The sequence below is a fragment of the Schistocerca nitens genome, chromosome 7, assembly GCF_023898315.1.
Source record: "Schistocerca nitens isolate TAMUIC-IGC-003100 chromosome 7, iqSchNite1.1, whole genome shotgun sequence".
Taxonomy (NCBI): domain Eukaryota; kingdom Metazoa; phylum Arthropoda; class Insecta; order Orthoptera; family Acrididae; genus Schistocerca; species Schistocerca nitens.
Window position 1 is genome coordinate 462,334,028 of NC_064620.1, and position 24,425 is coordinate 462,358,452.

Here is a 24,425-nt window from a genome sequence, read left to right on the forward strand (position 1 = left end):
GGATAAATAATGAAAGACATCTCCTAACATTACAGGAAAATTATCATATATACAAAACAAAGGCTGAAAAGAAACAACTACTAAATGACCAAGTAAATATGACTAACAACTCACTGTTTACACTGATTGACCATATAATAGACCTTAATCCCAACAAATGACTACATATCTGATTCCTCTCATAAGTATATACAGGAAAATATAATAATGATAATTATTATTATTATTTTTAAGAATAAATAAATGAACAAAAAATAGTAATAAAAATAATTTTTATTTAAAAAAAAGAAATCTCTCTCCTTCTCTGATACACACACACACACATTCAGAAAACAGTTGAATGCAGAAAACTGAGAATGGTTGTAACAGAAAAACAAATGAAACTCTGTATTAAAAAAAAAGCAGTTACAGTGATGTGTAACGTAAACAGTGAACTGTAAGATGTCCACCTGGTTGCCAGATGAGAAACAGCAGTTTGCTTGGATGCAATGAATTAGAAGTTACCTTTAAGTACCTTTCCATTTCATAAAAAAACGTTAAGGAACTGTTTTTAAATCTGTAACCTAGATGTGAAACCATAACCTAAGTGTAAAAATGGACAAATCATGTAATATTTCAGGCACCCACTGAAGATGCCTGGTAAAAAAGGCGTCTGGGTACATAAATAAAAATAAAATTTTCGATATGCAGCATGCAAAAAAAAGTCATTTTTTTCTAAACAACTGCAATTTATATTCAGTTGGTGTGAAAATGGCCACTACAAGAAAAGTGATAAAAGTTGCTTTCGAACGTCAGAAAATTTGCCATCTCGTCTGCTACAACTTGGCAAAAATTGCACCTCGATATAATTATTCGTTCTGGATATGTTTGGAGTGGCCTGTATTAACTACCTCATCCTGTACACTACATTTTCCATCTGATCATTCTTTTTTTTTCTGACTGGCTTTTAATAGGGTTCAGTTTTCTTTCTACTCACAGTTTTCACTCTTTTACACAAGTAAATGCCCATCATAATCTCCGATTACTCAAGTGAATACTATGAGAACAGTAGGGGCCCAGTCCCGTCCTCACTGATTAACAGTTTGTCGCCATGGCGCCACAGACCAACTTTCAGCTGCGTTGCAGTATGTACCTCATGGCATCTCCATCGAAAGACTACTCGGGGCACTATAGAAGAGACGGAGCACCACCAACGCCGTAGAGCAGACAATCCTTCCAGTCTTTGATCGAGAGAGCCACTGAGGTCGCACGATTCACACCCTTAGCCCACCTTTCGGTTGCACCTGATGATACGCGTACGTTTTAGATTTGAGCCCCTCGAACTCCACAAGACAATACACGACCCACTCATCTCGTTTTTCATCAGGCCGATATCCTTCTTGTTTTAAGAATTATAGGCATATCCAGACTTGTCGAATGCGTTAAGATGATAACTAATTACTTCATATGGATCACAGCCTCTCACCCAGTGGATGAAGCTGCCTGTATCCATATAAAGTAACTTTGGATCAGGGAAGTTTGGCTTCGCAAACTCATAGCAAAATCAGCACATGTGGGGTTTGGAGAGGTCCAGAATACATATGCCGACATTGACAGGTTTCGTGAACTCCAACGAAAGCTTAGCCATCTCCAAACCAACTAGTTCTTTATTGAAGATCGTGGCCCACTCAAAATTAGGTCTGGAAATACATCTCTTCATCCATAACGCATCTCTTAAGGGTAAACTAAATGAATTTCGCGGCTTCTCTAACATTCTTCATTGCTTTTCCAAAAGCTGTATCGTTCATTACTTTTAAAAAATCATTTTTGAAGTTACATGTCGCGAGAGCCTTCTTTTCGGTATTTACATGTATGTACTCCTTCAACTTGCGTGATTGAATGAGAAGCTGCAGATGGCTCTTATAAGTTTCATCCCCAAGCCGAGACATTGAGACATTTTAGTGCAGAATTTATCTCCCCATCTTTGTCGTGAGCTTGGGGATGGAACCATTGCGTGGGACTAGACGCTGCGGACCAGCAGCAAGTCGCTGTCCACATCATGTATATCAGTAAAATATGCCATGTTCGCCTTCATGACATATCCTTCACCAAAATACGTAGCCGCATCTTGGAACTTATCCAATCTGGCGATTTCCTTATCAGATTGCTGAAGAGACTGTTACAGAGTGTGCCTGTAGGCCTATAGGCTGTTTACATCCAAACAAAGGGTGTAACTTGCCTTGTATTCCTCACTCATTCGCAGGTTACTCACGTTGGCATACCTATGCACACACTGGGAAAATCTCCAGCGAATCCTGCATTCTAAAAAGACCAACATGTCAACATCGGTCAAGAGTCCGATGCTGACACGTGTATTTTTAACTCTGTGCAATTTCTCGAAAACATCTGCGAGCAGGTGCACATCAATGTTCATATATAATATTGCATATTCTCCTAAATTAGGGATGCCAAATTCCTGCCTAACATTGACCAGATGCTCATATTCCGCATCCGTTATGGTACTGACTGCTAGTTCACTGGAGAATATGCTGATGTCGGGCAATGTGTTTTCATGGAGTTGTTCCAGCGAACCCTGGCATTTGTAAGGAAAGAACCCGTTCTTCGTTATAGACTTTTAATCATACGGATACACAGCTCAGTGAAATGCGTATCCTCCTGACGCATTTCCTCAGAAAGTTTCTGAAGAGACGCGCAAATGAAACTTAGTGAGTGGAGGATGTGGAACCTTAATGATATGCTTGGAAAACGCTATGCAGTCTTGAACAGTGTGAAGAATGACACAGAATTTATTATTTTCCACACGAAAGTGCTCAGTAAGAGAGTGAGCCATCATAGTCACTCAAATTATGGAAGAAGATGGGTATATGTCATGGCAGTAACCACTCAAATTATGGGATGATATGGGTATGTGTCTTGGCGGGTGATATTTCACGTTGCAAATGTTTCAAATGGCTCTGAGCACTATGGGACTTAACATCTGAGGTCATCAGTCCCCTAGAACTTAGAACTACTTAAACCTAACTAACCTAAGGACATCACACACATCCATGCCCGAGGCAGGATTCGAACCTGCGGCCGTAGCGATCGCGCGGTTCCAGACTGAATCACGTTGCAAGCGTACTAAACTTCACCACAGAACTTCCCCATAAATATGACAACAGTCTGCTCGTATAAGGTATCATTCCCCCACAATCTGGTCATGGGAATTATTTTTGTTGTAAATAGTGGCAACACGTCAGCTAGTTTTTCCAAGTTCAGAGAACAACCAGGATTATCCCCGACATATGAATCGAAATGGTTGAAGTGAGAGACATGCAAACATACCACTTTATTCATCCTTTGCATATGGTAGATGCCGTTCTCCTTCCTTGTAGTTTACGGTCACTGCGCGCAACGGTTCCTGATTGAATTGGTTACGTAATATCCATCACGTGACTTGTCAATATGAAAGGACAACTTTTTCTGCTCTATAGGTTAACAGCACTGACTGAACAATGGGATGGCTATAGCATCACTGTTGTGTATGTACGTTAGCTGTGTTGATATAGTGAACACTTCTATCCATAACAATTTCACAGCATTTTGTTATGAATATCCCGGTGTCTGTAAGCAGAGAGGAAGAAATTGGACTGATTCGTTTCCTGTCCAAACGAAAAATTTACCAGCGGATAAATCGCCGTATAAGTGAACGTGAACGTAGCTGCAACGAAGAGCGTTCTGGTTGGACTTCCACTTCCAACAGGGACATCGAGACGGCTGAGTGAATGATTCGTGATGATCCTCGTGGCAGAACAGATGATATTCTGCATGAATTGAACATAAGCCAAGGTTCAGCAGTTTCAATCTTCCATGACTCTTCGAAGTATCGAAAATGTGTGGTCACTGGGTACCACATCAACTAACAGACAGACACGAATAGGAACATACTACGAAGACTTTCAAGACCGGATGTCGTAGTTTCTGATGAGTCTTCCGGGCTGCGTGGCTGTGGTCCAAGATACTTTTTGGTTCCAGCTGTTTTGTCCAGAAATATGCTGGACATCTTCGGAGATACTCCTGGCGACCCTGAGTCTTGCTGACTGGGTCGGTCGGCAAGACTCATCATTGCCAGGAGTATATCCGAAGATGCCCAGCATATTTCTGGACAAAACAGCAGGAACCGAAAAGTTTCTTCGACCACGGCCACATACCCCGGAAGACTCATCAGCAGTTATGAACAGGAACGCTTGGAAATGTCGAAATCACAGTTAAGTCGCTTTGAAAAGAGAAGGCTTTCTTAGCTGCGGAGCAGTCTTTGAAGAGACATGGGCCCGCAACTGGCAACCGGAGAATAAACGAAAGAGCATGATGTGGAAACATTGCTAAACAATAAATAGCTTCAAAAGCCAATACTTTGCTGTAAAGTTGATGTTGACAATGTTTTAGAAGATGAAACATCCACTACAGTGTCTTTACGCTCCTAAAGATCAAACAGCGAATAGTGGCAGCCACTGATAAATACCGCGACATGAAATACCTGCGTGAATCCATGTTTCCGTCAGATGACGAGGTTGTATAGGCGGCGCAAGAGTGGATGCACACGATGACTCAAGGCGTCTTCCAAGGTTGAATTATAGAGCTTGCCAATAGATGGACCAAGTGGATACGGACTGAGCGAGATTATGTGGCTAAATGATGTTACCTGCAATGTTGTTCTCCCCAAAAAAAAATTATTTTTAAAAGATTTCCTACTCTTTTTGACTTGCCCTCGTAGAAAGTGCACCTTCCAGACAAAGAAAATTTGAGAACTCTGTGGGGTCTGACTAATTATCAGTTCAGCACCTGAGAGTGTGATAGCGGTATTGTACGCATGTGTAACCGTACATAGCCTTCAAAAGTCGACGGAACAGTAACAATACACGAAACGACGGATGGGTTGCTGTTTTTCCCACTTTTACACAAGGTATTTGCGTAAGATAAAAGGTGGACTTCAAAGACTCTATTCAGCACAATGAAAAGATGACGCTATCGAGTTTTCGTTCAAAGAAAACAGTGGTCATCTTCTTTTCACTTCTGTGTTGTTCATATTTTGCCCTTAAAAACTGCTGAAACATTAAAATTTACCAGGTGTATACAAAACTATAAAAATTAGGGGCCCAACATTTATTTGTCAGCAGGAACAACTTGTACATTTGGATCGTTTCCATAATCTTCGTATAAAAATAAAAGTTATATAGTGCGGTAATTGTGAAAAACATCGTTGAGTTGTTTCTAAGATTCATACAAAAGTGACGTTAACGCCATAATGTTGCCTTGAGTGCGGTTGAGACACCGAATGACAGTTATTATATTTACTGGAAGTTTCATCTAACCGAGTTACTGTCGCTTGAAATTCCAGTACTAAAAATGTCATTTCAAGTGCAAAACGCTGTTCGTTGACAGGGAACTACAGCAACAGAAGATTATGTCATACGTGCGCCAAATACGATAGGCAGAACAGTCGCGTGACGTGGCGATTATAGCTGTACAGCTGGGTGGGTCACGAGACCGTTGAGTGGCTTCGGTGACATTGCAAGCTAAGTTCTCAAAAGCATGCTGTGCTGCATAAATAACCCGGATGACAATCAGTTCCTTTGCTTTATTAGAATTCCGTCCTAGGGCTTCTCTCAATATCCAAAAACGTTGGCCTTTGTTAATAGCACTAAAATTTGTATCCCAGACAGGAAACATAAACTCTGAATTGAAAATTATGTTTCCACGCAAAGAAAATCAGTAAAATTCTTTTACCATCCAATTACTTAAGCAATAAAAATGCATAATACATTAATAATCCTAGGAATGTTGACAGAGCGGTAATTGCCGACTCAGTAAATACTGGTGATTATGCTTTTTCCTGACTTTGGGTTTAAACAGTTGGTACTGACGTATAGAGGTGTCCTTGAAACACAACTGAGGGTTGAGCTGGTACATAGCAACTGAAACGTCCCCTTAGAAAAATTATAAATGACTGTGCTTAAACTGACACACAATATTTTTAGCGCAACGCAATCTCACTTTCAATAATCCCTACAAAAGAATGGCCCTGACTAACAGTAACCTATATCTTTCATGAATCACTTACCTCACAAAAATCTTCGTTTCTCGAATTACTGTAATACAGCGAGCGCCGATACTGACAGCTAAATAAAATATTCTAACTATTGAAGGCCTTAATAGTGTTCAAAAGTCGTAATATATATATCAGTTCGTAACATCCAGTCTGATAAATTTATTCTCTCTGATGGACACACGTCCAGATCATCCGCTCTCAAAACTCCGCCATCTCTCTCTCCACATCCACCACTGCTGGCGGCTCACTTCCAACTGCGCAACGCTACGCGCCGTTAACAGCCATCTGCCCAACGCTACAATAGCAAATTACAACTTTGCCACCCAGCCACAGACTGCACACAGCACAGCAAGTGATTTTCATACAGAGCGCTACGTGGTGGTGGCGTTACCAATATAAAAACCTAAACAGCCTACTTACACAACTTAGTGTTTCAGTTGCACGGTTAATAAATGTCTGCCTATTTTAAAAATCTGCATAGCTGTTAGAATATTATTTTTAAAATGATGAATAATAACTCAAGTGAACTGTCTGCTTAGTAACTGTTTCGGCTATTTTAAAAAATTATGACAGCTATTAGAATATTTTCCTTAAATATGTGAATACTAAGAAGTCATGTGAGCTGTCTGCTTAATAATTGTTTTTGCTCTTTTTTTTTTTTTTAATGCTACAGCTGTTAGAAGATGAGCCAACAGACCTTATCGAGCTGTCTTAAAAGTGACATGCCACCATAACAACAATAATAAATGAACTTCTTAAAGTACCTACATGTGTGACTTTCCGTGACGACTCCGCCTCTCTCTCTCTCTCTCTCTCTCTCTCTCTCTCTCTCTCTCTCTCTCATATATATATATATATATATATATATATATATATATATATATATATATATATATATATGTGTGTGTGTGTGTGTGTGTCACTATATGTATATTTTTTTTCTACTTTTGGGCAATAAGAAGAGCAGACTGTAAAGTGAAACGTCCGTCGCCCAAGTAAATGGAATGACTACACAGTATGTTCTAGGGAAGTGGAGCATTACTTAAGGCACTATGCTGTCACTCGGGTAGAACGGAGTTCAAATTCCTGTCCGGTCATTCAGGTTTAGGTTTATTGTGGTTCCACCCAGTCGATTAACGTAAACCATAAATCACCGATTTCCTTTCCTATACATTTCAGCAAGATAACGGCCGCCCGCACATGGCCAGTTTCTAGTGCTTGTCTTCGAGCTTGCCAAACCCTGCCTTGGGCAGCAAGGTCGCCGGATATCTCCCATATTGAGAAAGTTTGGAGTACTGTGGACAGGGCCCTCCAACGAGCTCGGGATTTTGACCATCTAAGGAGCCAATTGGACAAAATGTGGCACAATATCCCTCAGGAGGACATCCAAGAATGGTCAATCAATGCAAAGCAGAATAACTGCTTGCAGCTGGGCAGGAGGTAAACCAACACCTATATATCTACATCTACATAGATATTCCGCAAGCGGAGGGTACCCTGTACCACAACTTGTCATTTCCTTTCCTGTTCCACTCACAGAGCGAGGGAAAAACTACTGTCTATATGCCTACGTACGAGCCCTAATTTCTCGTATCTTATCTTCGTGGTCCTTATGCGCAACGTACTGTGGCGGCAGTAGAATCGTTCGGCAATCAGCTTCCAATGCCGGTTGTCTAAATTTTCTCAATAATGTTTTTCGAGAAGAATGTCGTCTTTCCTCCAGGGATTCCCATTTGAGTTCCCGAAGTATCTCCATAATACTTACGTGTTGTTCGAACCTAGGGGTAAAGAATCTAGCAGCCTGCCTCTGAATAGCTTTGATGTCTTCCAGGTCAATCCCACCTGGTACGGATTCCAAACACTCGAGCAGTATTCAACAATAGGTGGCACCAGCGTCCTATATGCGGTCTCCTTTACAAGTGAACCACTCATTTCTAAAAATGGTTCAAATGGCTCTGAGCACTATGGGACTTAACATCTATGGTCATCAGTCCCCTGGAACTTAGAACTACTTAAACCTAACTAACCTAAGGACATCACACCACTCATTTCTAAAATTCTACCAATAAACCGAAGTCGACGATTCGTCTTCCGAACCACAACTCTCATTTTCTCGTTCCACCTCATACCGCTTTGCAACGTTACGACCAGATATTTAACCGATTTCACTGTGTCATGCAGGACGCTAGTAATACTGCAACCGAACATTACAGGTTTGACCTTGCTACTCATCCGCATTAACTTACATTTAGGGCAAGCTGCCATTCATCGCACCAATTGAAAATTTTATCTTACTCGTCTTGTATCTTCCTACAGTCACTCAACATCGATACCTTACCGTACATAATTATCATCAGTTAATAACCGCAGACTGCTGCCAACCCTGTCCGCCAAATCATTTACGTACGTAGACAACAACACCAGTCTTATCATACTTCCCTGGGCCACTCCTGACAATACCCTTGTCTCTGATAAACACTCGCCGTCGAGGACAACTTACTGGCTTCTATGATTTAAGAAGTCTTGGAGCAACTCACTTATCTGTTCAATGGCTCAAATGGCTCTGAGCACCATGGGACTGAACTTCTGAGGTCATCAGTCCCCTAGAGCTTAGAACTACTTAAACCTAACTAACCTAAGGACATCACACACACCCATGCCCAAGGCAGGATTCGAACCTGCGACCGTAGAAGTCGCGCGGTTCCAGACTGTTGCTGCTAGAACCGCTCGGCCACCCCGGCCGGCTCACTTATCTGTGAAACCACAATGGGGCACCGTGTCAAATGCTTTCCGGAGATGAAATACGGAATCTGCCTGTTGCCCTTCATCCATAGTTCTCAGCATATGTGAAAGAAGGGCAAGCTGAGTTTCGCACGAGCAGTGCTTTCTAAAACCCTGATACAGTAGTTCGTAGACATATGCTTCTCAGTCTCAGGAAAGTTTTTTATATTCTAACTGAGAATATGTTCAAGGATTCTGCAACAAACAGAAGTCAGGTACATTGGTCTGTAATTTTGTGGGTCCGTTCTCTTACCCTTCTTATATACTGGAGTCACCTGCGCTTTTTTCCAGTCACTTGGGACTTTGTGCTGGGCCAGAGATTCACGATAAATGGAAGCTAGGTAAGAGGGCAATGCCGTAGAATACTCTTTTTAAAATCGAACTAGGTTTCCATCCGGATCTAGTGATTTATTTGCTTTCAAATCTTTTAGTTGTATGATTATTACTATGTCGTCCATACGGTAGTGTGTCCGATGGTCAAATAACGGTATGTTTGTACGATTCTCCTGTGTGAACGATTTCTTGAATGTGAAATTCAAAACTTCGGCTTTCGTTTTGCTATCTTCAACTGCCACACCAGACTGGTCAACAAAGGACTGAAAGGAAGCCTTAGACCCGCTTAGCGATTTTACATACTACGAGAATTTTCTCAGGTTCTCTTACAGATCTTTTGCTAAGTTGTGGCGGTAGTAGTTGTTGTATGCTTCGCGCATAGATCTTTCAAAATGGTTCAAATAGCTCTGAGCACTATGGGACTTAACATCTATGGTCATCAGTCCCATAGAACTTAGAACTACTTAAACTTAACTAACCTAAGGACATCACAAAACACCCAGTCACCACGAGGCAGAGAAAATCCCTGACCCCGCCGGGAATCGAAATAGATCTTTCCACAGACACAAATTTCTACTAACATGTCGTCATTATTATTAACTTGCTCAATCTGTGAAGCTTTCTCTTGAATAAATCACGCAATTTTTATGAAACTGTAATCATTTGTTTGTCCCGTATATGTGCGTCGCATCTACCGATTTCAGTCCCATTCGGGTAATTCCTTCGTCTTACGTTGTTTTTTGTAACATTCTTCGTTGCAGTTATCGGCAGGAGGACTGCGGTATCAACGGTTTCTTCAGCGACAGCATTTGAGCGCCGCACGCCGCTTACAGCTAAGCGAGGAAAGCCACTTGTAGGTGTCCAGACTACATGCCGCCGGGCGAGCATCGATCATCCATCGCTCGATGTTTTCCATTCGGTGGTGCCAGAGAATGCTAAAACCACGTAACCTAACTGTGTGCGACGCCTATTGGCCGCTGCGTTTTTTTAAGCAGCCGCACTCAGTGCTTCGCTCCCAGATTTAGAGCGCTGACAGACTCATCAACATTAGTACGGAGGACTGCTGTGAGATCAATACATCAGTGTAGCACGATGGTACTGGGAATTAGAACGTCTCAGAGACTCACAGAAGTTCATCAGCATTAAAGACTATCTGACAAACAAGAACGTCAGTATCATAAATCAGCACCACAGAAGAATCTACGGCATTCGATGTTACGTATAACTCGATTATTAAATTTTCATAGTGTAAATAAAAATATTAATATCTTACCTTTTATTCTAGATGCTTCATTATATTTATAGGCCACCTCAGCTACCGATACAATAGATATCAACTGGCGACGAGTCTGACATTACCAGACACAACTGGCGTTGCGGCTGGTACTTGAGTTGTCAGTGTTCGGCAAAACGTAATATTTCTTCCTGACTTTTGTATGTGGAACTTTCTCTATTTAAAGCATCTTAAGCTAATGGGTATGTCTGCAGTGGCAACTTCTGGAGAGCAATCCCTCACAGGACTCATTCAGTTTCAAAGCCAACAAATTACCCCCTTGCTGGAAACTATTGGCAGATTGATGGAAACGCAACAAATCCAATAAACAATAAATGAATCACTGGATGCCAGTGGCTAGGTGCTATCGCCTCCTCCCTTCCTCTCTTTTGATGCACAACAAGAGGAATGGACAGAGTACCGTCTGCAGCTAGAGCAACACTTTGCTGCATACAACATATCAGGTGAATCACGACGCTTTTTCTTATTTCATGGATAGAGGTGCAAATTTTCCGATTGTGTCGCAAGTTGTTCCCTTAGTCAGAGCTCCAAATCCCACCCTATGAAGACATTATTCGAAGCACAAACTCATGAAGCTGCCGCTTGTTTCAAACTTTTTCATATGCGTCGTCATAGTAATGTCTTACAACGAATGTACTACTGAACTCAAGGGCATGGCTCTGAGCACTATGGGACTTAACATCACACCATATGTGATTTATGGGAGCTTCAGTTCTCTGTGACAGGTATACCGGCCACCAGAGTGTTTTAATTTTGTTACGGGGCCTAGAAGTACTTAGAAGCGACGTGAACGGCGTCAGATGTTGAATCATCACCGTAAAGGACATTGAAATGCCGTGGACCGTCTGAGACAACGTTATCAGCATCTGACAGAGTTTGAAAGAATGGTTCAAGTGGCTCTAAGCACTATGGGAATTAACATCTGAGGTCATCAGTCCCCTAGACTTAGAACTACTTAAACCTAACTAACCTAAGGACATCACACACGTCCATGCCCAAGGCAGGATTCGAACTTGCGACCATAGCAGCAGCGCGATTCCGGAGTGAAGCGCCTAGAACCGCTCGGCCACAACGGCCGGCGGCATCACTAGGAACTATAAATTCAACTGCTCTTGCGGAGCTTCATTTCGAGACGAAATGCATCGTGATGCCATTATTGAAAAACTTCCTAATAACAGAATAAGGCCTGAGATACTTAAGTATAGCGGGCTTGGTATCAATGACATGCCTAAAGTAATCGAAGCTCAGGAGGTTCAATACTTCACTGAATGTGACTTTAATGAGCCTGTTGTTGCAATGCCGACTGCGGATAGCTCGAAGTAGCCTCATTTCGCAGGGCACACGACAACCGCTACCACAAGCAACGGTACCCACAAAGCACGACGCGCTTAGCCCCCTCCTCGGCTCTTTCCAACGTTCTGAAGTCTTGTGTGGCACGTTGTTGTTGTTGTTGTTGTTGTTGTTGTGTGCTGTTTCGTTCACATCAGTAAGGAGAGTTGGGCTGAAGAATGGAGTAGCAGATGTTGTCGTATCGAAACTGGTCAAGAGCAGAAATGATTAGCGAACACTTAAACACGGCAAACAAATGTTTTACTCAACTTATAACTTTCTCCAGGGTTTGTGAAGAAACTTAACAAAGGTACAAACAGCAATAAATTCCACCTTTTGCAAAAGAACATCGTGTAGTGTGAGGCTCTTGCTGCTAATGTACGAGCGGACTGTTGAAGGTTGACAGACTGAAAATGTCAAAGATTGCGACTGAGATTGGGCCGTGTAGCTGCCGCCGGCCATCCTACGAGGGTAATCCCAAAAGTAAGGTCCCCTATTTTTTATAAGTACAGAACTCTGTTTGTGTGGCAGTTGGTCACACTATGCTTCACGCGCTGTGTGTAAACATGCGCACGCCACGCTGAGGCGCTCAGTCTTGGCTTGGAAGCTGTTGAGCATGAAGCTCCTGTTGGATGTTACCGCCAAGTGCGAACTGTGAGCAGTTATTCGGTTTTTGAACTCAAAGGGCACTGCACCGATTGAAATCCATCACCAATTGACGGAAGTATATGGTGAGTCGTGCTTGGATGTCAAAAATGTTCGTAAGTGGTGTAGAGAGTTTGCAGCTGGTCGGACCGAAATTAATCTTAGAGTCATTTGAACCATTTTGAACCGAAATTCACGACGAACAAAGGAGCGGGAGACCGTCAATTTCTGAGGAGACAGTGTTGAAGGTTGAGCAAAGCATGCGTGAAGATCGGCGGATCACCCCGGATGATCTCTGCACGTTGGTTCCTGAGGTTTCCCGAAGCACGGCTTACAGAATTTTAACCGAAACATTGAACTACCGGAAGTTGTGCGCAAGATGGGTCCACGCATGCTGACTGAGGACCACATGCGGCAACGAGTTGATGCTTCCTGCCCAATTATTCACTGCCTTGCAACCAGACAGGACAACTTTCTGGACTCAATTGTCACGGATGACAAAACTTGGGCATACCACTTTATACCCGAGACCAAGCAACAATCACCCCAGTGGCGGCATCCTTCTTCGCCAAAGCCGCGGAAATTCAAACAAACACAGTCTGCCGGTAGAGTCATGACAACCGCTTTTTGAGATCGGTAAGGGGTATTGTTGGTCGACTTTATGCCCAATGGGACCACAATTAACGGTGACAGGTACTGTGAGACTCTGAAAAACCTCAAACGGGCAATTCAGAACCGGAGAAGAGGGGCCTACACATGCTCCATGACAACGCTCGCCCACACATCTCTCGGCAAACCGTTGCTCTCCAGCGACGAGGTGAAAGAAGAGATTCATAACTTTCTAAACATCATGACGGCGAGCTGGTATGACGTGGGCATACAAAAACTGCCAGAGCATCTACAAAAATGCATCGACAGAATTGGTGATTATCTAGAAAAATAGCGAAATGTTCAAGCTGTAAACTGATGTAAACCACTGTAGAAATAAACAGGTCTGTGTACTTATAAAAAAATGGGAGACCTTACTTTTGGGATTACCCTCGTATATTGCAGCGGCAGATGGTACTCGTAGTTAGAGACGCTGAAGCGTTGGCTCACCGAGCGCGCATCATTGGATCCGCCGCGATTCCACGCCACATCTCTTATCGTCTGTCTGAAACGTTGCAACTGTGAGACGCCAGTGAGGGTGGCATCGATCTGTGATACCACAGTTATGCAATGCATGACCGCAAAAACTGATTCCTTCACCACGCAGAATACCGACACTGCCATAAAACACGGGTGCACAGCGATGTGCACGCAGACGGCCAGTAATTTCTGTTCCACACATCTGTCGATTTGAGAAAATAGAAACAAACACCGTCTCCATTGTGAATCTGTACCCACTCCTCCTGGAAATCCACACAGGAACCGCGGACGAAAGCGACGTAATAGCACAGCAGAATGCACAGTGGAAGATTTCCGTCATTCCGGTTTCCTTCAGCAGATGCACAGCTAAACGCTTCGTCAATCACAGCTGAGACTAATATTTTAAAATTAAAGAGACCACTCGGAGAGAAAAGCAGAAGCATTGAGTTGGCCATAGGTACACACAGAAGAAGGAAAACTTGCTAGCTTTCGTAGTCATCTTTAGACGAGCTAGAGTAAAGTACACACACACACACACACACACACACACACACACACACACACACACACACACACACACACACATGCCTATGGCCCTACATGATGGTTCGACAATCTAGGGACATAAGTATGTATGTGTACGCATGTATATGTGTTTGTGTATTTTACTCTAGCTCGTCAAAGGGCACCATGTAGAGTCATAGGCGTGTGTATGAGTGTGTATAAAAGTGTGTTTGTATTTGTGTCTTTTACTCTAACTAGTCAAAGGATCACTCTGAAAGCTAGAAATTTTTTATTGTGTGTGCCTATGGACAACTCAAAGCTTCTGTTTTGCAGTGAATGGTCTCCTTTAATCCTAAATTATTTACTTTTTACTACAACTTTCCTACAACAATTCGAAGACAGTCTTTCGAAAACCAGAACAGGTGATCACATTCAATGAACAAACCATAAATTGTTCGCCTCTCTGCAGATTTGCATTTCAGTTACATACTGGATCTTCAGTCATATTGATTAATCAAAATACTTGTCATCAATTGGGAGACTCAACTGCAAAAATCACGCCTGCTCCTCACGGCCCACAACGACGGAAGTATCTCGATACTTGGAACGTGTGCTTTGCAAGCAACCTAGTTACATTCTGGTACCAATATTTTTGGCGTGAATGTTTCTCATGTGCATGCTATTGATACCCAACTTTCCCATGCCAGTATCCATCAATTGTCTGAAAAATACGGACATTTGTTCGACGGCACACTGGAACATCGGAAGAATTTTCAAGCGCATATTACGTTCAAAGACAATGCAGAACCTAAGTTTTACCGCGCTCGTCCTATATCCCATGCCCAATTGCGATGTTGTTCTTTCTGAACTCAAAAGCCGGCCGGTGTGGCCAGCGGTTCTAGGCACTTCAGTCTGGAACCGCGCGACCGCTACAGTCGCAGTTTCGAATCCTGCCTCGGGCTTGGATGTGTGAGATGTCCTTAGGCTATTTAGGTTTAAGTAGTTCTAAGTTCTAGGGGACTGATGCCCTCAGATTTAAGTCCCATAGTGCTCAGAGCCATTTGACCTTTTTTTTCTTAACTCAAAAGAGTAGAAAAATATCAGTTTTGAAACCTGTTCCTGTCTCCGCTGGAAATGGATAAAACTGCGCTGCTTACAGAATTTGATATGGAGTCATTAAATTTTGCGGAATATGCCATCATTTCTACCAAAAAGGGAACGTGTTCGTTTCTAACATATGCACTATGACGATGCATACACACACACACACACACACACACACACACACACACATACCAGTGATGCAGTGGTGGCTTAGCAAAAATAAATAATTCGAGTACTTTTGGACAAACGCTGCATTGTGATTGGTTCAGAACGTCCTGACGTCGGCGTCACGCGGCGTGACATAGTCGCGATATCGCGACGCGATGAGATGTTGACGTGATGTGCAGTGTAAGCAGTGGGACAGAACTCACGTAATTGGATAAAATTGCACAAAAATACGAAAAGTAGTAAAAAATGTGGAGAAATATGTAAAATCGTGGCAAATGTGGAAAATATATAAAATCGTGGAAAATATGGAAAAATACCAAAAATTGTAAAGTATCTGGAAACGATGAAAGATTGAGAGTACTTACATATCTGCCTGTGTGTGGTCCCTGGTGGTGTGTCGAATGGCGAAAATTAAATTAAATTTTTTATGAAAACATAGACCTCAAGTGATGTGACTTTATGTAACTACAACGACATTAATTTCTTATTAACATGTAAGCACAGCCGTATCCTGCATAACTCCAGAGTGAAGCCACCCACACAAGTGCCCTTGCTATGAAGATGTGGAATTGGTTCTTAAATCTTTTTGGTATAGCGGGGTGGTGTGTAGCAGATGTGGAAAGTTCCCCTGGACGACCTTGATCAATGGCCGGTGAGTCCCTGGAGGGACAGGAACGGGGGATGACCACGAATATAAAGGTAAGTAGCCCAAATGTGTAAACTATTGTATCACTGACTGAGATAAAATCGTTGCCTGTTCTAGTATGTCCACTGATAGCCTGCTTACATTGTGTAAAAAAAACTTACTATTATCTCACCTTTATGTAGATGTCTGACTGTATTTATTGGCCACATCAACTACAGATACCACAAGGCTCATGACAGTGCTTCATACTCCCAATTACGGTGGTCGTGGCCAGGCAAGTTACATGACTACCACACGTCGCGTCTACTTGACTGGCTCCCCAGTGTGAAAGCACTCCATTACTTCGTATCAGAGACAAATGCCACCGTAATCGATACGCAAGGTCCCATTTATTTATTGTCCTGGTTGTACCCATTCGTAAAACAAAAACATTTCCAATCTGCATGGCTGCCGTGCACTCTGTGCACAATTTAATGCCCTGTTTCTTTTAACAACAAGTTGAAGAATATCCTTCCGCCACGCTCATTTCATGTTTCCCCAAAAAGTAACGTATGTGGCCAGCTTCATCTGTCAAATACGAGGGTTGGAACTTAAATAGTGGCAACTATTTATTCACCGCCGATACAAAAGAGTTACATGTTTGCACGTGTTACTGTCCTTCAAAGTAGTCACCAGCGTTGTGTAGAACCCGTTGCCAGTGATGTAGAAGGCGTAGTATACCGTTAGCAGAGCCTCTTCTGTTGATGGTGCGAATGGAGCGTCTCTACTGCCTGTAGAATCTCTGGAACAGTTCTGAAGAGAATGCCACGAAGTGGTTCCTTTCATCTTCGGAATCAAATCAGTCACAAGGACTTACGTCCGGGGATGGTACAGTACTTCCCAGTCCCATCGACCGAACAGAGCAACCACAGCTTGCGCTGTATGCACCCGCGCATTGTCGTGCAAAATGATGGGTGGGCTGCGCAGAAAGTCTCGCCGCTTCTTTCGCAAAGCTGGTCGCAGGTGATGGTGACTTTGATTTGATTCCGAAGATGAAGGAACCACTTCGTGGCATTCGTTTCAGAACTGTTCCAGAGATTCGACAGGCGGTAGACCGCTCCATTCGCACCATCAACAGAAGAGGCTCTGATAACGGTATACTACGCCTTCCACATCGCTGACAACGGGTTCTACACAACGCTGGTGACTGCTTTGAAGGACAGCAACAGGTGCAAACATGTAAATCTTTAGTATCGGCTGTGAATAAATAGATGCCACTATTTAAGTTCCAGCCCTCGTAGTATATCCAATGCTCCTATCTTCCTTTCACTTTCCCTTTCTCTATGGTTCGTGACACATCCTTTTCCCTTTTTATTCATTAACTGGGTGTTGTCACATTCCTTTTTCCCTCCCTCCTCCACCCCTTCCTCCCACATCCAATGCTGCTACCACCGAATTCTAACTATTGATGTACACTCCTGGAAATGGAAAAAAGAACACATTGACACCGGTGTGTCAGACCCACCATACTTGCTCCGGACACTGCGAGAGGGCTGTACAAGCAATGATCACACGCACGGCACAGCGGACACACCAGGAACCGCGGTGTTGGCCGTCGAATGGCGCTAGCTGCGCAGCATTTGTGCACCGCCGCCGTCAGTGTCAGCCAGTTTGCCGTGGCATACGGAGCTCCATCGCAGTCTTTAACACTGGTAGCATGCCGCGACAGCGTGGACGGAAACCGTATGTGCAGTTGACGGACTTTGAGCGAGGGCGTATAGTGGGCATGCGGGAGGCCGGGTGGACGTACCGCCGAATTGCTCAACACGTGGGGCGTGAGGTCTCCACAGTACATCGATGTTGTCGCCAGTGGTCGGCGGAAGGTGCACGTGCCCGTCGACCTGGGACCGGACCGCAGCGACGCACGGATGCACGCCAAGACCGTAGGATCCTACGCAGTGCCGTAGGGGACCGCACCGCCACTTCCCAGCAAATTAGGGACACTGTTGCTCCTGGGGTATCGGCGAGGACCATTCGCAACCGTCTCCATGAAGCTGGGCTACGGTCCCGCACACCGTTAGGCCGTCTTCCGCTCACGCCCCAACATCGTGCAGCCCGCCTCCAGTGGTGTCGCGACAGGCGTGAATGGAGGGACGAATGGAGACGTGTCGTCTTCAGCGATGAGAGTCGCTTCTGCCTTGGTGCCAATGATGGTCGTATGCGTGTTTGGCGCCGTGCAGGTGAGCGCCACAATCAGGACTGCATACGACCGAGGCACACAGGGCCAACACCCGGCATCATGGTGTGGGGAGCGATCTCCTACACTGGCCGTACACCACTGGTGATCGTCGAGCGGACACTGAATAGTGCACGGTACATCCAAACCGTCATCGAACCCATCGTTCTACCATTCCTAGACCGGCAAGGGAACTTGCTGTTCCAACAGGACAATGCACGTCTGCAAGTATCCCGTGCCACCCAACGTGTTCTAGAAGGTGTAAGTCAACTACCCTGGCCAGCAAGATCTCCGGATCTGTCCCCCATTGAGCATGTTTGGGACTGGATGAAGCGTCGTCTCACGCGGCCTGCACGTCCAGCACGAACGCTGGTCCAACTGAGGCGCCAGGTGGAAATGGCATGGCAAGCCGTTCCACAGGACTACATCCAGCATCTCTACGATCGTCTCCATGGGAGAATAGCAGCCTGCATTGCTGCGAAAGGTGGATATACACTGTACTAGTGCCGACATTGTGCATGCTCTGTTGGCTGTGTCTATGTGCCTGTGGTTCTGTCAGTGTGATCATGTGATGTATCTGACCCCAGGAATGTGTCAATAAAGTTTCCCCTTCCTGGGACAATGAATTCACGGTGTTCTTATTTCAATTTCCAGGAGTGTATTTGTTTTATGGACGCGCCGCCGTTGTGAACGCGTTACCCGTAAACAAACCAAGTTCGTCACGAGCTGACCACAGAAGGAATGCCAGTGGTGGTAACCAGACACTCCAAGTCCAGAGTAGGCTTGATTGGTACACATGGGCGTACCATAGGAGACTGGCCGGGACAGCTTCCTTAGCCTGTTGCTTTGAGCAGGTGGGCCCACGTGACTCGCCTTCCGCGCCTCTGATGGCGAGCTTCACTGCTAGACTGCGATGCCTCCGAGCCGCTGTCAGTATCATTCGCTGACGGGTATGTTAAATTTATCACTTTTTTTTAATCCGCAAAACGTTAACGCAAACCCCGTCCACAGACTCTGGGGGCTCATCGATATCGTCCGTGTCATCTTATGCTAATGGCTTCATTGGGTGCAATATGGAGGGGCGTGGGCTCATCACACTGCTCTCTCGATGTGTGTTTTGTGACCTGCAGCCGCTACTACTCGGTCGAGTAAACTTCTCAGTTGGCAACATGAGACTGAGTGCACTCGTTTCCAGCCCTCCCCCAAAGGAAAACTGCCTAGCAATACCGGGAATCGAACCCAGGACCTCGGAATGGCACTCAACCGCGCTGACTACTCGGCTACGGAGGGGGACTTTTATCTGTACAACTGTAATTTTTAATTTCTAAATGAGGTATCACAAGCTGATTATGATTTTTTTTTCAACCTTCTGTTTTCTGACTGGTTTGATGCGACCCACCACGAATTCCTCTCCTGTGCCAACCTCTTCATCTCAGAGTAGCAACCTACGTCCTTACTTACTTGCTCGATGTATTCCGGTCCCTGTCTTCCTCTACAGTTTTTACCCTCTGCAGCTCCCTCTAGTGCCATGGAAGTTATTCAGGAATGCCTTAATAGATATCCTACCATCCTGCCCTTTCCTCTTATTAGTGTTTTCCATATATTCCTTTCCTCGTCAATTCTCTATAGAATCTCGTCATTCCTTACCTTGTCAGTCAACCTAATTTTCAACATTCTTCTGTAGCACCACATCTCAAACGCTTCGATTCTCTTCTATTCTGGTTTTCCCACAGTCTGTGTTGCGCCACCATACAATGCTGTGCTCAAATACATTGTCAGAAATCTCTTCCAAAATTAATGCCTGTGTTTGAAACTAGAAGATTTCTATGGACAGGAATGCCCTTTTTGATACTGCTAGTCTGCTTTTAATGTCCTCCTTGCTCCATCCGTAGTACGTTATTTTGCTGCCTAGGTAGCAGAATTCCTTAACGTCATCTACTTCGTGATCATCAATTCCGATGTTAAGTCTCTTGCTGTTCTCATTTTCGCTACTTCTCATTACTTTCTTCGATTTACATTCAATCCATATTCTGCGCTCATTACATTGTTCATTCCATTCAGAAGATCCTGTAATTCTTCTTCACTTTCAGTGATAATAGCAATGTCATCAGCGAATCTTATCACTGATATCCTTTCATCTTGAACTTCAATTCCACTTTTATTTTGATCGTCGCTTCTTCTTCAATGTATAGATTCAACAGTAGAGGCGAAATACATTACTCGAGCGCTTCGTTCTTGGTCTTCCACTCTTATTGTTCTCTCTTGGCACTTGTACAAATTATATATTACCCATATTTCTCTATAGCTGACCTCCATTTTTCTCATAATTTCGAACATAATACATCTAATGTAAAATATGTAGAATGCCTGGTTGCATGCAAGAGAGGACCTGGTGGCTTAAATCTTGATACGTTAAATAAATCATTAAATAAAAAATAAAGGAAACATCACATCTCCGAACTATGGGCAATGGTATAATTTTGCAAGTACATTCAGTGGTATACATGAATACTCTGATACAGAGCGCCGCGGGTTTCGAATCCGCACCAGACGGCTTGGACCTCGATGACCACTAGAGGTCTCTGCAGCCGTCGTGCCGTAAGCCGTGGCTGCATATAATGTGAGGGCGCCGCTGTGGAGCATGCCCCGATGGGGAATTGAAATACAATAAAGGAAAAAAAAATGTGGAGCACGTGGTACCAGCGGCCAATAGCGACGTACCCTATCATGTATTTAAGCAACTGCCTCTCACTCAGCGAGGCAGTCTGATATTCGCATGAGTCTCTCGATATCTCGGTTACAGACATTGTGTTTACTTTGCTTATTTCCGTGTACTAGTGGACGTTGTTGATTTCGTGAGATTTTCGCTTGTGACCCCGTTGCTTCTTGTGTTATTGGTGTCTTTTTCGGTCGTCTGTCGTTGTGCGTGTCAATCCATTTCCGTTCGTCCGTCTTGTTTGTTCGCGGGTCCCGCCGCACTCCCTGCGACCATTCCGGACGTGGCTACAACGGATACCGCCCGTTAAATGTGTTGCGAATAGATTTAGCAATGAAGTAGTAATACATTAAACCGCTATGACAGATGCAGACAGACGAGTGGTTCCTGAAGAGGGGCAGCAGCCTTTTCAGTAGTTGCAGGGGCAACAGTCTGGATCATTGGCTGAACGGACTTTGTAACATCAACGAAATCGGCTTCGCTCTGCTGGTACTGTGAACAACAAAAAATTCCGGCCATAACTTTTCCCAAGGGCGTGCAGTTCTACTGTATGGTTAAATGATGATGGCATCCTCTTAGATAAAATATTCGGAAGGTAAAATGGTCCCACATTCGGATCTCCGGGTGGGGACTACTCAGGAGGACGTCAGGAGAGGCAGAACTGGTGTTCTACGTGTCAGAGCTTGGAATGTCAGATCCCTTAATCTGGCAGATAGGCTAGAACATTTAAAAAGGTAAATGGATTGGTTAAAGTTAGATATACTGGGAATTTGTGAAGTTTGGTGGCAGGAAAAACAGGATTTCTGGTCAGGTGAATACACGGTAATAAATATAAAATCAAATAGGGGTAATGCAGGAAAAGGTTTGATAATGAATAAAAAAAAATAGGAAAGCGGATATGCTACTCCGAACAGCATAGTGAACGCATTATTGTAGGCAAGATAGACACGAAGCCCGCACCTAACGCAGTAGTAAAAGCCTATAAGCCAACTAGCTCTGCAGCAGATGAAGAGATTGAAGAATAATATGATTAGATAAAAGAAATTATCCAGATAGTTAAGGGAGATAAAAATTTAATGGTCATGGGGGACTAGAATTCGATAGTAGGAAGAGAAGGAAAAGTCGAAACAAGGCTCCGGGAGTAGACAACATTCCGACAGCACTGCTAATAGCACTGAGAGAGCCAGCCATGACACAACTTTTCCATCTGGTTAGCAAGCTGCATGAAACAGGTGAAAGACCCTCACACTTCAAGAAATATACACTCCTGGAAATTGAAATAAGAACACCGTGAATTCATTGTCCCAGGAAGGGGAAACTTTATTGACACATTCCTGGGGTCAGATACATCACATGATCACACTGACAGAACCACAGGCACATAGACACAGCCAACAGAGCATGCACAATGTCGGCACTAGTACAGTGTATATCCACCTTTCGCAGCAATGCAGGCTGCTATTCTCCCATGGAGACGATCGTAGAGATGCTGGATGTAGTCCTGTGGAACGGCTTGCCATGCCATTTCCACCTGGCGCCTCAGTTGGACCAGCGTTCGTGCTGGACGTGCAGACCGCGTGAGACGACGCTTCATCCAGTCCCAAACATGCTCAATGGGGGACAGATCCGGAGATCTTGCTGGCCAGGGTAGTTGACTTACACCTTCTAGAGCACGTTGGGTAGCACGGGATACATGCGGACGTGCATTGTCCTGTTGGAACAGCAAGTTCCCTTGTCGGTCTAGGAATGGTAGAACGATGGGTTCGATGACGGTTTGGATGTACCGTGCACTATTCAGTGTCCCCTCGACGATCACCAGTGGTGTACGGCCAGTGTAGGAGATCGCTCCCCACACCATGATGCCGGGTGTTGGCCCTGTGTGCCTCGGTCGTATGCAGTCCTGATTGTGGCGCTCACCTGCACGGCGCCAAACACGCATACGACCATCATTGGCACCAAGGCAGAAGCGACTCTCATCGCTGAAGACGACACGTCTCCATTCGTCCCTCCATTCACGCCTGTCGCGACACCACTGGAGGCGGGCTGCACGATGTTGGGGCGTGAGCGGAAGACGGCCTAACGGTGTGCGGGACCGTAGCCCAGCTTCATGGAGACGGTTGCGAATGGTCCTCGCCGATACCCCAGGAGCAACAGTGTCCCTAATTTGCTGGGAAGTGGCGGTGCGGTCCCCTACGGCACTGCGTAGGATCCTACGGTCTTGGCGTGCATCCGAGCGTCGCTGCGGTCCGGTCCCAGGTCGACGGGCACGTGCACCTTCCGCCGACCACTGGCGACAACATCGATGTACTGTGGAGACCTCACGCCCCACGTGTTGAGCAATTCGGCGGTACGTCCACCCGGCCTCCCGCATGCCCACTATACGCCCTCGCTCAAAGTCCGTCAACTGCACATACGGTTCACGTCCACGCTGTCGCGGCATGCTACCAGTGTTAAAGACTGCGATGGAGCTCCGTATGCCACGGCAAACTGGCTGACACTGACGGCGGCGGTGCACAAATGCTGCGCAGCTAGCGCCATTCGACGGCCAACACCGCGGTTCCTGGTGTGTCCGCTGTGCCGTGCGTGTGATCATTGCTTGTACAGCCCTCTCGCAGTGTCCGGAGCAAGTATGGTGGGTCTGACACACCGGTGTCAATGTGTTCTTTTTTCCATTTCCAGGAGTGTATAATAATACCAATTCCAAACAAAGCAGATGCTGCAGATGTTGATTGGAATACTCGCTTTCAAATTCTAAAGGTGCCAGGGGTAAAATACAGGGAGCAACATGCTATTTACAGTCTAGGGCAAGGAAAGGGATCCAGTGGTTGAGAAAGGAGTAAGACAGGGCTGTAGGCTATCCCCGACGTTATTCAGTCTGTATACTGATCAAGCAGTAAAGGAATTAGTCCAGGGAGAGAAAATAAAAACTTTGAGGTTTGCCCCTGACATTGTAATTTTGTCAGAGGCAGCAAAGGACTTGGAATAGCAGCTGAACGGAATGGACAGTGTCTTGAAAGGGCGATATAAGATGAACATCTACAAAAGCAAAACGATGATAATTGAATGTAGTTGAATTACATCAGGTGACGCTGAGGGAATTAGGTTACGAAATGAGACACAGTAGTAGATTAGTTTTGCTATTTGGACAGTAAAATAACTGATGATCGTCGAAGTAGAGAGGATATAAAATGTAGACTGGCAACAGCAAGAAAAGCGTTTCTGAAGAAGGGAAATTCGTTAACATCAAGTATAGATTTAAGTGTCGGAAGTCTTTTCTGAAAGAATTTGTGTGGAGTGTAGTAATGTATGTAAGCGAAACATGGACGATATACAGTTTGGACAAGAAGAGAATACAAGCTTTCGAAATGTGGTGCTACAGAAGAATGCTGTAGATTAGATGGATAGAGCACGTAACTGATGAGGAGTTACAAAGCAGAATTGGGGAGAAGAGGAATTTTCGTCACAACTTGACGA